The sequence below is a fragment of the Dipodomys spectabilis genome, unplaced genomic scaffold (genome assembly GCF_019054845.1).
Source record: "Dipodomys spectabilis isolate Male_0828 unplaced genomic scaffold, ASM1905484v1 ptg000003l, whole genome shotgun sequence".
NCBI lineage: Eukaryota > Metazoa > Chordata > Mammalia > Rodentia > Heteromyidae > Dipodomys > Dipodomys spectabilis.
In genome coordinates, this window is record NW_024870680.1 from 15338964 (window position 1) to 15354179 (window position 15216).

Below are 15216 nucleotides of genomic sequence, written 5' to 3' on the forward strand. Positions count from 1 at the left end.
TTTACCCACATGGTTTTCTTCCTACTTTTCTACAAGGCTGGTGCTTATGCAGCTTCCTGCCCTCTCTTTCCTTTCCTCTTTTTTTTTTTTTTTGTGCCAGTTCTAGGTCTTGAACTCAGGGCCTGAGCACTGTCCCTGAGCTTTTGTGATCAAAGCTAACACTCTACCATTTAAGCTACTTATAGCTTTTTGGGTGATTAATTGGAGATAGGAATTTCTTGGAAGCTGGGTGCTCAGGCCTATAATGCTAACTCCTCAGGAGGCTGAGATCTGAGGATCATGATTCAAAACCAGCCCCGGTAGGAAACTGTGAGTCTTTTGTCTCCAATAAACTACCTGAAAAGCTAAAAGTAGAGCCATGGTTCAAGTGGTAGAGTACTAGCCTTGAGCAAAAAGAAGCTGAGGGACAGTGCCCAGGCCCTGTGTTCAAGCCCCAGGACTGGCAAAGAAAAAAAGTCTCTTGAACTTTCCAGCCGGGGCTGGTTTGAACCACAATCCTCAGATATCAGCCTCTTAAGTAGCTAGGATTACAAGCATGAGCCACCAGCGCCCGGCCCCTTGTTTTCTTCTGTCCTCATCTATTGAGCACCTTCTGTATCCATGCATTCCTCCCTCATTCCCCCCATTAGCAGTCACTGCCTCTTCCACACACAGGCCCAGGGTTCACAGGGAGTGATGGTGGGGGATGGGGAGCAATAAGGATGTGACCCCAAGTATTTCTCCTGAGTGAGAATCTTTTTTGCCGGGGTGAGGGCCTCCCTAGAACCTCCTCATCACTAAACCAGGCTTTGGAGCTTTTAGAGCAACCAGGAGGTGAGAGTGACTCCTCACTGCCCCCTGGAGGCCAAATCTCCTTGTCTGACCTAAACTTGTGGGACCTGGGAGGTCAAGGTGGCCTGGCTTTTCACCCAACAACCAGTCCCTTACTGGGTCCCCAAGATGATCTCCTGTGGCTATGCCCTACAAGGAGATCATTGTCTATCCCAGCAACTCTGAGAGCCCCTAGCCAGGGCTTGTTTCAGACATTTGGAGTCTTAATTTCTGCCACTGGGTGTCTTCTGTTCAGTGACTTTGGCCAGGAGGTGGCACCAGTGGACAAGCCCAGAAGAGCCAGCCTTCAGAGAAGGCCTTGACAAGGCCTCCTGGAGGGGCCATCTCTGGGCAATCTCAGGATGTCCCTCAGCCTTTCTTTACTTACCTTCTCAGATAAGCATGGCCTAGCCCTCAGATACTCACCTTATCCTGTGTAGATCATAGAAGCCCGGGTTACATTGCCAGGGAGCATTGCCAGCAGGCACAGAACCAGTGTGAGCCCTTGGGTAGAGACCCTGGGAATGACCCTCCTGACATCAGTCATCTACTGCCATATCTACACCATCAGCAGCCTTTTGTCCCGCAGAAGGACAGCCTCAGCTAGTTTTATATTTGCAGACAAGAATAACCATGAAGTTAATTCTGTAGTAGAAGCAGCTGAAGTTAGGCAAAGGAAGAACTAACTGGCAAGGTCAAAGCTCTTTGTGTTACTTAGATCCTATGGTCTCAGGATCCCTTTATATTCCCCTAGGGCCAAAGCATTCTGAGGAATCAGGAGCCTGTCAGCCAGAGGCCAGAGCTGGAAGACTGAGTCACTACCTGCCAGTGGGGAGATAGAAAGCAAGCAGACACACTGGACCTGGGCAGATGCTTCCTAACTTTGACTTGCCTGCCTGCTGGGAAATGAAGCCTGGAAAACCCCTTGCTGGGCCCCTGGCCTCCAAGCTTAGCAGCTATCAAGAGCACAGGATGGCAGGGGTCAAGACCCACCTTCCTTCCTGTGAAGAGGCAGACGGGTTAGATTTTGCCGCCAACTTGCTCTGTGACCTGGGGCCAGTTACCTATCCCTGTCAGGCTCCAGGCATCATCCAGCTCTGATGCTGGGTAGCATCTGGGCCTGGGGCAGGGGTATGCCTGGCGTCCACCTCAGGCCAGTCTGAGGCCAGGTTCCTGATACCATCATCCAAGGCCCCACCTGAAGGCCTTTGGGCCCCACCTGTGTGGTATCAGGCTGGCCACAGGGAGGACATGAGGGGTACTAGCATCTTTTTTCACTTCTTGTTTTCCACTTCCCCTTTTCATCTTCTGCTTAACAGGAGTGAAGCTGGAACTGAAACTGCCATCCATTCTGAGTGCCAGGAAGGGGAAGCTGCAGCTTGGGGGGCCTCAGTGGGGTGAGGGGGGGGTGAGTCAGGGCTGTTTCCCTTCTTTCTCTTGGTCCCTTCAGATTGAGCAGTAGTGTACACAGGCCCCCCTCAACTCAGACATGTGGCTTCATTGAGCACAATGTGCCAAACATTGCACAAAATGACTTCATTCACTCTTTCTCTAATAGTACTGGGATTTGAACTCAGGGCCTCACACTTGGTATAGGCAGATTCTCTACCACTTGAGCCACACTTCCAAATCCGTTTAGACCATGCTCAATTTTCTTTTTTTTCCTTTCCTTTGCTTTTCTTTCCTTCTTTCTTTTCCTCCTTCCTTCTTTCTCTCTCTTTCTTTCTCTCTCTCTCTCCTTCCTTCCTCCCTTCTTCTCTCCTTCCTTCTTTCTTTCTTTTCTTCTTTCTTTCTTTCCTTCTTTCTTTGCTGGTACCGGGGCTTGAACTCAGGGCCTGGTGCTGTCCTGAGCCTTTTTGTACTCAAGGCTAGAGCTCTACCACTTGAGCCACAGCATCTTTCAGCATTTTCTGAGTAATTTATTGTAGATAAGATTCTTGTAGACTTTCCTGCTCTGGCTGGATTTGAACTGTGATCCTCAGATCTCAGCCTCCTGAATAGCTAGGAGTACAGGCACAGGCCACTGGCTCCTGGCTTTTTCTTGAGATACAGTTTTGTTAATATTTTGCCTTGAGGGTGTCTAACTGCAATTCCAACTCTGACTCCCAAGTAGTTGGGCTTAGAGGTCTAGTCTTCCCAGCTAATCCCATTTTTACAGTTCTCTGAGGAATGTGACTAGGGAGTTGATGCTCACAGAGGCCCTGGCGGGTGCAGGACTTAAAAGTTATAGCTTCCTGGCCTTTACTGGGGCTACAGCTCCTCCACCCAACACTCTCCCATGTCCCTTGGCTGAGGCCACTTGGATATCCATTCAAGAAAGAGCCTGCTGTTTAGCCTCAAGAAGCACAGTTGGCTTCAGCCTGCTGGTGCCTTCAGGGCCCGCCCATCCTCCCTGATAACCAGGCTCCAGACAGTGGCGGGAAAGGATGGCCCAGGTCCAGCTGGTGGCCTTCCCTGCAGCATTGTTCTGCCTCTCCTCATTCTTCCACCCAGTTCCCAGACCCCTCTCATGATGACAACCCCTCACATGTTTCCTGGGGGTGGGGTGGGGGGAAGCTCCTTCCTTTGGAGTCTTGAGATCTGCGAGGGTGGGCCTGTGTGAGAGTGAAGTAAACTCTTCTGGCTCTGAGAGCCACCTCCACTGGGAACCTGGGGCTCCATACTGAGGATTTTGCTGGATAGTTGGGAAGAAGAGGGGTCTCCCTGGGGTTCATGAAGATGGCAGAAAGGACTGCTAGAGCTCCTGTGTGCCAGCCACTGTCCTTGGCACTGGAGAGGAGATCCACAACTAAAGCCAAGCAGAGGCAGAGTGGAGAGATAAGAACACACAAACCCCTGAGAATGTCTGCTTGCAGCCATGCCTAAAGCTTTACCTCCTGCTGAACTTTTTAGTGGCAGTAGCTGATCATTTCCCTTTTTGTCTTGGCCTGTTTGATCTAGGATTGTGTCAGGCAAAAACAGGCATCTGGCCTCTAGATCTGCACCCTCTTCCTCCTCCTTTCTCACAGCTTTGGGCTAGAAGCCCACTGTCCCTGTGTGGGAGGCTGGCACTGGACACATAGCCGAAGACTGTCAATAGAGAGCAGCTGGTGACATAGGGACTGCTAGATTAAGATTGGTTTCCCAGGGAACAGCCATGAAGACCCCAGTTCACTTCCCATGATGCTCCCAGAGAGAGCACTTGGTGGTCTCAGCAGCGCTTGCCAAGGACAACAGAAGCTGGGAAGCCTCAGTCCTAGGTTCCTCACTCACTTCCTGTGTGACTTAGGGAGGTGGCTTTGCCTCTCTGAGTCTCATTTTCCCGTGCTACTCACTACTTACTTCCTTGGCTAGTCAGTGGATGCCAGACCCTGAGCTCAGAGCTTTTGCTTTAGGATCCCTGTGTAATAGACTGTGTTGTCTCTACATCACAAATGAGAATCAGGCTGCTCTGGTTTGGATATGAAGGGTTCTTTAAAAAAAAAAAAATCTCATGTATGGGAGACCTGCTCCCTAGCTGGCAGATAACTTTATCAGTGGGTTTATCTACTCATGAGTTCATAGCTGAATGAGCTGATAGGAGGCAGAGCCTGGCTGTAAGTAGTTAATGGGAATTGTCTTTGAAGGGCCTTTCTTGTCCCCTGACCCCTCTCCTGTATCCTTGTCTTCAGCCTTATTGTCTCTGCCAGGAGGTGAGCAGCTTTCCTCTGCCCTCTCCAAAATGTTCTGCCTCTCCGAAGGCCTTCAGCCATGGGGCTAAGTGACCCTGGACTGAAACTTCTGAAACCACAGGCCATAATAGATGTTTGTGTCAGCTGACTGATACAGAGACTTAGGGAAAACTGGTGACTTGCTGCCCAAGGTGACACAATGAGTCAGTGGTGATCTCAGAGGAAGATGCAGCTCTGAGTAATAATGTGCTGGGAAGAGAGGTGACACTCTTCCGTATAGGAAAACTGAGGCCAGCAAAATCAGCAACCCACCATGACACTCTGCTTCTCAGGAATAGAAAGACCTGAGATAAGCCCAAAACCAAACAAAAAACAGAGTGCAGAAATCAGGAAAGAGAAGCCAGCCCAAGCCAAGAGTCCATGTCAGGCAAACTTTCATCTTTCTCTAATTTTCTGTTTTTGTTTTTGGGTCTGGTCATGGGGCCTGAACTCTGGGCCTGGGCTCTGTCCCTCAGCTCTTCAGCTCAAGGCTAGCACTCTACCACTTGAACCACAGTGCCACTTCTGGCTTTTTTCTTTTTGCTTATGTGGTGCTGAGGAATTGAACCCAGGCCTCATGCATGCAAGGCAAGCGCCCTACTACTGAGCCACCTTCCCAGCCCCTTTCTCTAACTTTCTTTGGATCTGGGGACATGGTTTGTTTTCACAGACTCCAGCTTCCAAAAGCACTGGGAAATGTTGAATGATTGGATCCAGTCCATAAAGATGAGCCATAGGGCTCTGTCCTTGGTGCTGCCTATTCAATTATTATTATTTCTTTTTAAGATTTTTTGTCTTAGCCCAAGGAATGATGGCTTATACCTATAATCATATCTACTCAGGATGCTGAGAGCCAGAGGATTGTGTTTTGAAGCTAGCCTTGACAGAAAAGTCCATAAGATTCATCTCCAAAGTGACCAGCACAAAGCAGAACCAGAAGCATGGCTCAAGTGGTAGGGCACCAGTAGAGCAAATGTCAGGCCTCAAGTTGAAACCCTAACACCACTTGAAAAAAAAAAAAGCAAAAATTTTTGTCCAGACTCCATCCTCAGGGGATTAAAGGGCATGGCTGTGGGAATAAGCACCCCTAAGCCTGCCTGCATCCCCAACTCTGACCTCAGAAAGGGAGGAACACCAGCACTGCCTGAGTGTTTATGGTCTATTTCATAAGCAGATACAAGGTTGCAAGTAGCTGGTGAGGTTTACAACTCTCTGTCTACAACTGGAGAGAGTCTCAGAGGACCTCCTCACCTCTAATAAAAGATACACCAAGGATGAGAGGTCTTAGATCACTGACTTGGAGCTCATCCACTCCCCTGAGAGATTCTTGAAGCCACCTGATGGCTTGCCAGACCCCTAATTGTATCCTCCCCATAACAGGGCACCCATTTCCCTCCCAGGCTGCTGTTTCTCACCTTGAGAAAGCATTCTGGGCGCCTACCTGCTGGGCTGAAGATCTGCAAATAGTCACCAACTCCCTTCTCCAAGGGGACTTGCCAGAGACCAGCTGTCCTAGGACACCTTGTGGACATTGTCTCATCTGTCTTCCTTAACTTCCCTCATTCCCATGGAACAAGGCCATGTTTATGGGAAACCCAGGTAGTGGAGCCTATACATACTAGCTCAGTAGTCAGGGTTGTGACTATTCCCAAGTCTGACTAGCTAGTCCTGGCTTATTTTCTGACTGGAACCTGCAAGGAGGGAAGTATTCTTGTGTGTGTGTGTGTGTGTGTGTGTGTGTGTGTGTGTGTGTGTGTGCGTGCGTGTACGCACACGCCATTACTGGGGCTTCAACTCGGGGCCTAGGTGCTAACACTTTTCCTGATCAAAGTCTAGCACTCTGTCACCTGAGCCACAGCTCTATTTTTGACTTATTTTTCTGGTTAATTAGAAATGAATCATATGGAATTTCCTGTTTAGGCTGGATTTGAACAGAGATCATCAGATCTCAGCCCCCTGAGTAGCTAGGATAACGGCTACTGATCCCAGCTCTTTAACATTTTGAGAGAAGGAAATTGGGGCCCCCAAAGCTTACTAACTTTCCAGGGCCACTAATTAGCTTATGGTCTTTCTATTGGGCTGGACCACCTTCTACCAAACCTCAAAGTCTCCAAATGAACCATGCTGGATGGTGGCCTCATTTGTGGCCAACCCATTGTGGGAGGAAAAGGTTTTGTAGATATCTGTGGGGTGGTCTGAGAGGAGAATAGGAGACAAAAGGCAGGGTCAACTTTGGTTTCAGGGTGCAGGTTCTGAGGTTGGCAGGTACAGGTGACTCTGGTGGTGGATGACACTACTTGTGAAGATTTCCTCTGCCACTTTAGCTAAAACTGAGACTCCATCCCAGCCACATGCACACCTAGCTCTTTTTCTCTGCTGTTTCCCCTCCTTCACACTTGTGTGTCTGTGTCTGTGTATGAGAGAGAGAGAGAGAGAGTTTGAACACTTAGGACCTCATCCTCGCTAGGCAAATGCTGCCCACTTGAGCCACACCCCAGACCTTAAAGATCTTTTTTATTCTGGGGCTTGAGCTCCAGGCCTGGTCTCTGCCCCTGACCTTCTTTTTGTTCAAGGCTAGCACTCTACCACTTGAGTCATAACTCTACTTTCAGCTTTTTTGGTACTTTAGTAGAAATAAAATTCTCACAGACTTTCCTGCATGGACTGGCTTTGAAACATAATCCTCAGATTTGAGTAGCTAGGATTATAGGCTTGAGCCATCAGCACCCAGCTAAGATAATTTTTTTCACAAATTGTTAGTTTGTTTTGTCTTTCTTCCTCCACCAGAACATAACCTCCACTAGTTTCTTCATTTCCCCCTACTGTGGCATGTCTAATACTGATACATGGTAGATAATAAATACACGAGTGGGCTGGAAATGTGGTTTAGTGTGCTTGCTTAGCATGCATTAAACCTTGGGTTTGATTCCTCAGTATCACATAAACAGAAAAAGCTGGGAATGATGTTGTGGCTCCAGTGGTAGAGTGCTAGCCTTGAGTCAAAGAACCTTAGGGACAGTGCCCAGGCCCTGACTTCAAGCCGCAGGAGGGGAAACAAACAAATAAACAAATAAATAGTGAATGGATCCCATGGCTTGTTCAAAAGAAGGAAGACCCAGAGGTGGAAACCTAATCGTGAATATAGACTTGGCTAGAGGCTGTAGCGCAAGGTGAAATTTGTACTCAGAGTGTGTTTATTGGGCATTGGGAGTAGATACATGGAACCACTAAAGTCACCCCCTGGGGCTCTTTGGGTGTTTAAAGAATTAGGCTGTGATCATTAAGAGATGTATGACTACAATGAGAAAGGTGATCAAAAACAATATATTTATTACAACATTACTTGATAGCAAATGGATGCAATTAATGCCCAGCAAAAGGAAAACAAAATTTCATAATCGTATGATAATGATATGGCAGAGCTAGGGGTATAGCTCAAATGGAAGGGGGTACTTCTTCAGCTTGCTCGGGGTCTTTGGTTCAATCCCCCAAACTACTCAACATAGATATCTAGCCAGATACAGGTAGATAAATAAATAAAATGATGCAGCAGTTAAAAAAAATAAAGAATTGGGCTGTGAAGGGTCCCAGCTGAGGGCCCCAGCATGGTGGGGCTGAGCTGCTCATCTCTGTCTCTCCACTGGCAATATCTCAGGTCCTCCCTGAGTCCCTCTCCTCCCCAGTCCCATCCACATCTCCCAGCACCCACCAGTGGTGGGAGGTTTAGGGCTTCCAGCTTGCACAAAATTACTCTGTCTATTCCACGTCCTCTTATTCAGCTCCCTTGGTCCAGCAGCTTCCTGGCATCTCTACCATGCCAGCCTGCACCTCTACCCAAGTGGCCCATACATAGCACCATCACCCTGATCCATCCTCACTGTGGTCAGAGTGTGATTGGAGGAAGTGACAGATGGTTCTATGGTCTCACTGCTCAGGCTGCTGGCCCACTGGCTACTCCCAACCTTATTTTAGGGCCAGTTACTGGGACTTGAACTCAAGGCCTGGGTTCTGTCCTTTAGCTTTTTAGCTTTTTCCTCAGGGCTGGGGGCTCTGCCACATCTCTACTTTTAGCTTTCTTGAAGGTAAGAGCCTCTTGGACTTTCATGCCTGGGCTAGCTTTGAACCTCAATTCTCAGGTCTCAGCTTCCTGAGTAGCTAGGTTTACAGACATAGGCCACCAGTGCCTGGCTGCTCCCAACTTTTTGCCTGGCCTGGGTCAGCCTCTCTTCTCTGTCTTCTATGCCTTGGCCATATTTCTGTGGTCAACCCTACACCCTTTACCCCACGAGACCTCATTCAGCCTTTTCAGAGCAGAGCTATTTCAGAGTCACCTTCAACTTCCTCTTGCCTAACCAACTCTTCTGTTTTTACCCCCATTCATCTCTCCTCCTCAGCTCCAGGCAGCTGGTTCCTTCCCCTTAGCTCACTCACCCATCTCAGCAAAACCTCTTTCCTGACCCCTCATGCCTCTCCAGCTGTGTCTCTTCCTCCATCAGTCCCCATCTCTGGGAGAGTCCTACACTTCCTCTTTGTACCCACTTCTCACGCCCTTGAACTCAAGCCAGGGCAGAGCAGAGAGCCTTTGGAACAAGCTGAGGGAAGATTTATTGACATCTATCCCCTAGATGAGGCTGGCAAGAGGGGACCAAGGAGCCAGCCATCATCTGAGCTTTATTGTAAGGAAATTTCCAGTGACTTGACATCCAGGCCTGAGGGAGAAATGACTGGCAATGACTGCAGTCTGGACATCCCAAGTATCACTTAAGGCTGGTGCCGGGCTGGACAGGGAGACCGTCTTGGTGGCTTCCAGGAAGGGGCTGGAAGGTGAGCAAGGCTTAGGATGGGCCGTAGTACCACTGGAAAATCTGTTTTGAGGGTCTGGGGAATTCTGAAGAGGGTAGGAGGGGCTGGCTTGGATGGCACTTTTGCATAGCATATGACATTGGTTCAAGAAAATAGCAATTATTTGTATCATAGAGTAGGAGGCGATAATCATGGCAGGAGAGGGTAACACGTTGGCAAAACTTCCTAATATACAAAATATAAGGAAGCTGTCTTTCCTCAGAGCGCCAGCCTATGCAACTGGATTGAACACCCATTCCTGGTATTCATAGTCACCCATCACTGATCACCCATAATCTAGTACCTATCACTGATCACCAATCATAGATCAATCACCTATCACTGATCAATCACACTCATCACCCATCACCGTTGCTTTGGTAAAGCTCTCTGTCCCCCATCCCTGGTTTTGCTTGGCTCTATAATTTATGAGCAATGGCTTTACCTCTCTCTGCATGAGTCCTTAATTATGAAATCCTATGAACAACGGCAGCATTATCTGAGGCTCAAATGAAATAATGGACCCAGATTAGCCCCTATCTAGTGCACAGTAAGAAATCACTCAGCTGACAACTTAACATTACTCTTAGTTGTATCGATGGCTGCCTCGACTCGTGAGAAATGTCCTCCTTTGCAACCTTTACTCATTCATTTCTTTTTCTCTGTTCTACATGTACTCATTTCATGTGCATTTACAGGGAGTCTCTTCCCGAGTATGTAAGGATTTCTCAGGAATCTGGGTTCTTTCCTTTGAGGATCTCCCAGCTGGTGAGAAAGATAGGTGAAGATGGAGGCCCAGTAGTCCCCAGGAAAACAGAAGAGGCCCCTATTCCTGCCTGGGATATCAAGAAAAGCTCTCTGGAAGAAATGATGTTTTGATGGAGGTGGACAAGAAAGGAGAAGGTGTTCTGTCCAGAGGCTTGTTGGAGATGTGAGGGCTGGGGCAACTGCAAGAGTTTTGTCTTCAGGTACTGAAGGGCGTGGCAGAGGGAGAGCTTGAAGGGAGTTACCAGACCCATTTCCCTAACTCCTGGGCTGTGAATTTGGCCCTTACATTGTAGGTGTCAGGTTAGGCAAGCCCTTGACAGTTTCTAAAGCAGGGCAGGGCACATCAAATTTGGGAATTAGGAGGCTGTGTGTAGAGTCCAAGACAGAGGCTCCATTTTGGAGCCTGAAGTGGAACCCTGGATATGGGCAGGGAGACTTTGGGACCAGCTGATTGTAGGACTAAGTTAGGTGCCTTGAATGCCAGATTCATAGCAGTCTCCTCCCTCAGCTCACTCTTCTGCAAACCCTTTCTATTAGAAACACAGAATGGACAGGGAAGTCACAAATGCACAATTCCAGCCTGCAGGTCACAGATGGGAAGCTGAGGCTCCGAGTAGACAAGATGATGTTGGGGCCCTTAGTGTGTCTGCTGGGAAGACTCCATGTCCCTGTCCCATGCTCAAGCTCAATGCTACTGTCTGGCCTTCCTCTCCTGAGGCTGCAAGGCCAGGCTCAGATGGCTGGGGGCTTGGAAGAGTCTGAAGATGACTCTCTTCACCTGCCAGATGCTCACAAGCCCTTGCATATTAGACCAAGGATGCGGGGACATTAAAGCTCTTTTTATTCACACTTCTTGGCAATACAACAGAGGCATTTGGCCCTGGGGTAGGACATCCATTCAGGCACAGATATTGGGAGTGTCAAGGCAACTGGATTCACGAATCCTAAGGTCACTCAGCTGCTGCAGGGTGGAGTTCCAATGAGATCAGTGTCTGCCCTCCTACTGGCCCTTGTGCCCAGCACTGTCCCCAAGGGGTACTTCTCTTCCATTCTAGCCTGTGATAAAACAGGAAGGAATCATGTGCCATCTGCTCCAGGATACTGAGGAGCTGGGCTGGTCTCTTCCTGGGTGGAGGAGGCCAGGCTCCTTCCTGCCTGAGGGAACTAGTGTATAGCTCAGCTAGCCTGTGCCCTGGTACTCAGGTTCCCAGGCTCTCAAGGTAGGGAATCCTAACTCTAGACTTCTGAGCTTGCAGAATTGACTAAGATTGAGTATTTGCTCTCCTTCTTGAACCAGATCCTACCCAGGGTGGGAATGGGTTGAGAAAGCATACAGGATGATACGGTAGACACGGTTACTGTTTAAAGAAGTCAGGGACCTGCTGTCCTTCATGTAAGGTCTGCTCCTGGCTGATGAGCAGACTCCACCCTCCTCCCAGGGAAGTCTCCGCCCAGTACTTGTGTTACCTAGGCAACTGGCACACCTGGAAGAGGTCTCATCTGCATCTGCTGAGGTCACATCTGGATTCAATGTGGCCACACCTTTCCCTGCCCCTACCCTAGATAAGGCCTAGCTCAGGGCCAGATGCCCTCTTTTCCAGGCCTTTCCCAGACCCATGGAGTGCCAACATGGCCTGGTGCCAGCCAGAACAATGAATAAACCTACCCCTTACCTGAATACCATTTGCGTGGCGTGGTTCTTACTCGGCCACCTCTTCTTTAAAAACCTAATACTTCAATCCCTGCTGGGCAGGCTGGAGGAGTAAGGCTGGCTCACTGTTCTTTTCCTGGTGGGAAAATGGAACAATCACTGTTGCTTACACTCACCACCATGTTCTGCTTACGTTCCCATCTTGTATGCCAGTCCATCCCCTTTCTGTAGCCTCCAGGGCTTCTGCTCAGGAGAAATCTGATCTCATCACTTCCCTTTCAAAACTCTCCTTCGTTTTCCAGTATATAAGGATAAAGGCAAAACGGGCTGGGAAGGTGGCTCAGTGGTAGAGCGCTTGCCTTGCATGCCTGAGGCCCTGGGTTTGATTCCTCAGCACCACATAAGAAAAAAGAAAAAAGCCAGAAGTGGCGCTGTGGCTCAAGTGGTAGAGCGCTAGCCTTGAGCTGAAGAGCTGAGGGACAGCGCCCAGGCCCAGAGTTCAGGCCCCACTACCGGACCAAAAAAAAAAAAAAAAAAGGACAAAGACAAACCAGTGTATAAGGATCTCTTTGTTCTTAGAACACACTCTGCCCCTTGCACGCAACCTGCCAGGCCCGGATCTACTTTCAGTTCCTGGGACCAGCTGTGATCTTGTTTGCTCTCTGGTTGGCACAGTTTCTGACCCTGGCCTGCCCTCTCCTAACATCTACAGCTAGAAGACTCCCACTGAAAACTCAATGACAGAGGACAACCAGGTCCTGCCTGCAGGAGTTCATTGGACAGGGACAAATACCTGGGTCTGTGACTGAGTCTGAAAGAGTCCAGGCAGGGAGGGATGGTCCTGCAAGTCAGCCTTGGGTACTATAGTGGCTAAAAATGTGATTCTGGGCTTATTGCCCAGTAGCCCACCTCCTCCCTGTGCCATCTTGGGGAAACCTCTCTGTGCCATTTTTTCCTCAGCTGAGGTTGAAGGTGGAGATAATACCCAGTCCTACCTCACAGGATCCTTATGAGGATGGAAGGGGTCCATGCACTTCTGGCATGCAGTCAGTATTCAATTATTGTCTTACAATCATGACTCTTTTCCAACCATAGTTGCCAGTATACTGGCAATGCTTAGCTCCGCTTACCACCTTCCAAGGCCTCACGCAGCTTCTATCCTCACTGTTCATTCTGCTAGAAATGCCTTTGGCCTGCATGAACGCTTGACTATTTCATTACCACCTCCAAGAAATCTTCACAGACATCAGAAGTATTCTCTTTACCTCTCTCAGGCCTTTCATGGAAAGCCAAAGTGGGAGATGTCCTTTGAAGCAGAGCATCTTGACCCTGGCTGAGTCCCATAGTCTTTCTTAGGATGAGTGGTTACCTGTCTTAAGTTTTTTTTTTTGATCCTCTTTCATTCAAGGTGGTCATCTAATCCAGATTTGACAAATCAGAACATCAATCTAGACCCTCTCACCAGTGATTGGTCCTGGGAAAACCAATTTGAGTTTGTCTCAGAAATTTTGGTGGAATTGGTGAAAAGAGTTTTTAATTTTTTCTCCTAGATTATTAGATGTGAGGACTATTGGAGCTTGGTACTTATGGGAAGTACTTAACTGAGATGGAATGTAAGTGAGGAACCCAGCAGAAGGTCAAGAGAAAAGATACAAAAGGAGATAGTGATGGTATCACTCTAATGGTTGGAGGAGGTCAATGTCAGATGTAGGTCTATCTTGGATCTGTATTCGCAGAAGCTGATATGCTTTTTCTTGCCTAAGCTAATAGCATTTAACATCTGTAATCAAAATAGCCCTTAGCTGATGGCTTAAGCCTGTAATCTTAGCTACTATGGAAGCTGAGATCTAAGGATCAAGGCTGTAAGCTAGCCAGGGCAGGAAAGTTTGTGAGACTCTTATCTCCAATTAACCACCAGAAAACTAGAAGTGGCTCAAAAGGGAAGTGCTCTAGCTTCGAGCAAAAAGGAAATCAGGGATGGTAATCAAATCCTTAGTTCAAGCCTGACAACTGACAAAAACCCTCAAAAACAACAAAAACTCAACCCTGACCACTATGACAACAAAATACAGGCAACAACAAAATAAATTCGATTTCATAAAAATTAAAACTTTTGTGCATCAAAGGACATTATCATCAAAGTGAAAAGACATATGAACTAATACTTGAAAATCATATGTCTCATATGAGGGGTTAGTACCCAAGTAGATTACTATTTTTTTTGGTGGGAGGAATCAGTTGTGGGGCTTGAACTCTAGGCTTGGGCTCTGTTCCTGACCTCTTCAGCTCAAAGCTAGCACTCTACCACTTGAGCCACAACACCACTTCCAGTTTCTCTGGCAGTTCATTGGCAGATAAGAATCTCATGGACTTTCCTGCCCAGGCTGGCTTTGAACCACAATCCTCAGATCTCAGCCACCTGAGTAGTTAGGATTATAGATGTGAGCCACCACTGCCTGGATAGATTGCTAATTTTTCCAACAACGAAAGGTAACCAATTTGAAAAATCAATAACCATCTGATGGAGTGGCTCAGGCTGTAGAGTACCAGCCTAGCTAGTGCCACAATGTAAGCTTCAGAGTCAGTACTACAAAATAAAACCACAGAATTACTACTTCTAGAATTCCAATCAAAGGAATTAAAAGCAAGGACTCGAACAGATATTTACACAGCAATGTTCAAAACAGTAGTTTTCACAATAGCCAAAAGGTAGAAACTACCCAAATATCTATTGACAGAAGAATGGAGAAATAGAATGTGATATACACACAATATATTGTTATTCAACCTTAAAAAGGAATGAAATTCTGGTAGCATGCTATCTTACAAATAAACATTGGAAATATGAAATAAGCTATACAGCAAAAGATAGATACTGAATAATTCCAGTTACAAGATGTACGTGGAAGAGACAAATTCAGAGAGATGGGAAATAGAAGGTGGTTGCCAGGTATCAAGAGAATGGGGAATTGTTTACTGGGTAAAGTTTTTATGCTAGTACTAGGGCTTGAACTAGCCTCCTAAGCCTCTAAAGAACTGGTTTCTCTAAGAACCCATATCCTTTGGAGGGTGCTTCTCCCTTTTCACTTCAGATGCCAGGGGGCTGGGAAGTGGCTCAGTGGTAGAGTGCTTGGCCCTCGGTTTGATTCCTCAGCACCACATAAGCAGAAAAAGCCGGAAGTGGGGCTGAGGCTCAAGTGGTAGAGCGCTAGCCTTGAGCTGAAGAGCTGAGAGATAGTGCCCAGGCCCAGAGCTCAGGCCTCACGACTGACCAAAAGAAAGAAAGAAAGAAAGAAAGAAAGAAACAAATAAACAAACTACTTCAGATGCCAAGAAACTTGGTTGAGTTTTCCTTCTTACCTACCACAGGACCAATGTTGGTTTCAACTTTCTGTAGAATATCTATTGTTACACTTTGGATGCTAAACATGCTCCGAGGTTTTGTGCATTAAAGTC

The 15216-nt window shown here is 47.6% G+C and overlaps 1 protein-coding gene across 3 annotated transcripts in view; it reads right to left on the reverse strand.

The window, feature by feature from the left end:
- P2ry6 (pyrimidinergic receptor P2Y6) overlaps positions 1-15216 on the reverse strand; it is a 40039-nt gene that overhangs the window by 8510 nt on the left and 16313 nt on the right. For 2 of the 3 annotated variants that reach the window (XM_042690496.1, XM_042690503.1), the window contains one exon: positions 11783-11896. The gene's annotated coding sequence lies outside the window, so the exon portion shown is untranslated. Of the gene's footprint in view, positions 1-10954; positions 11166-11782; positions 11897-15216 lie in introns of those variants that run through there. The other variant, XR_006149043.1, reaches the window with a different exon arrangement.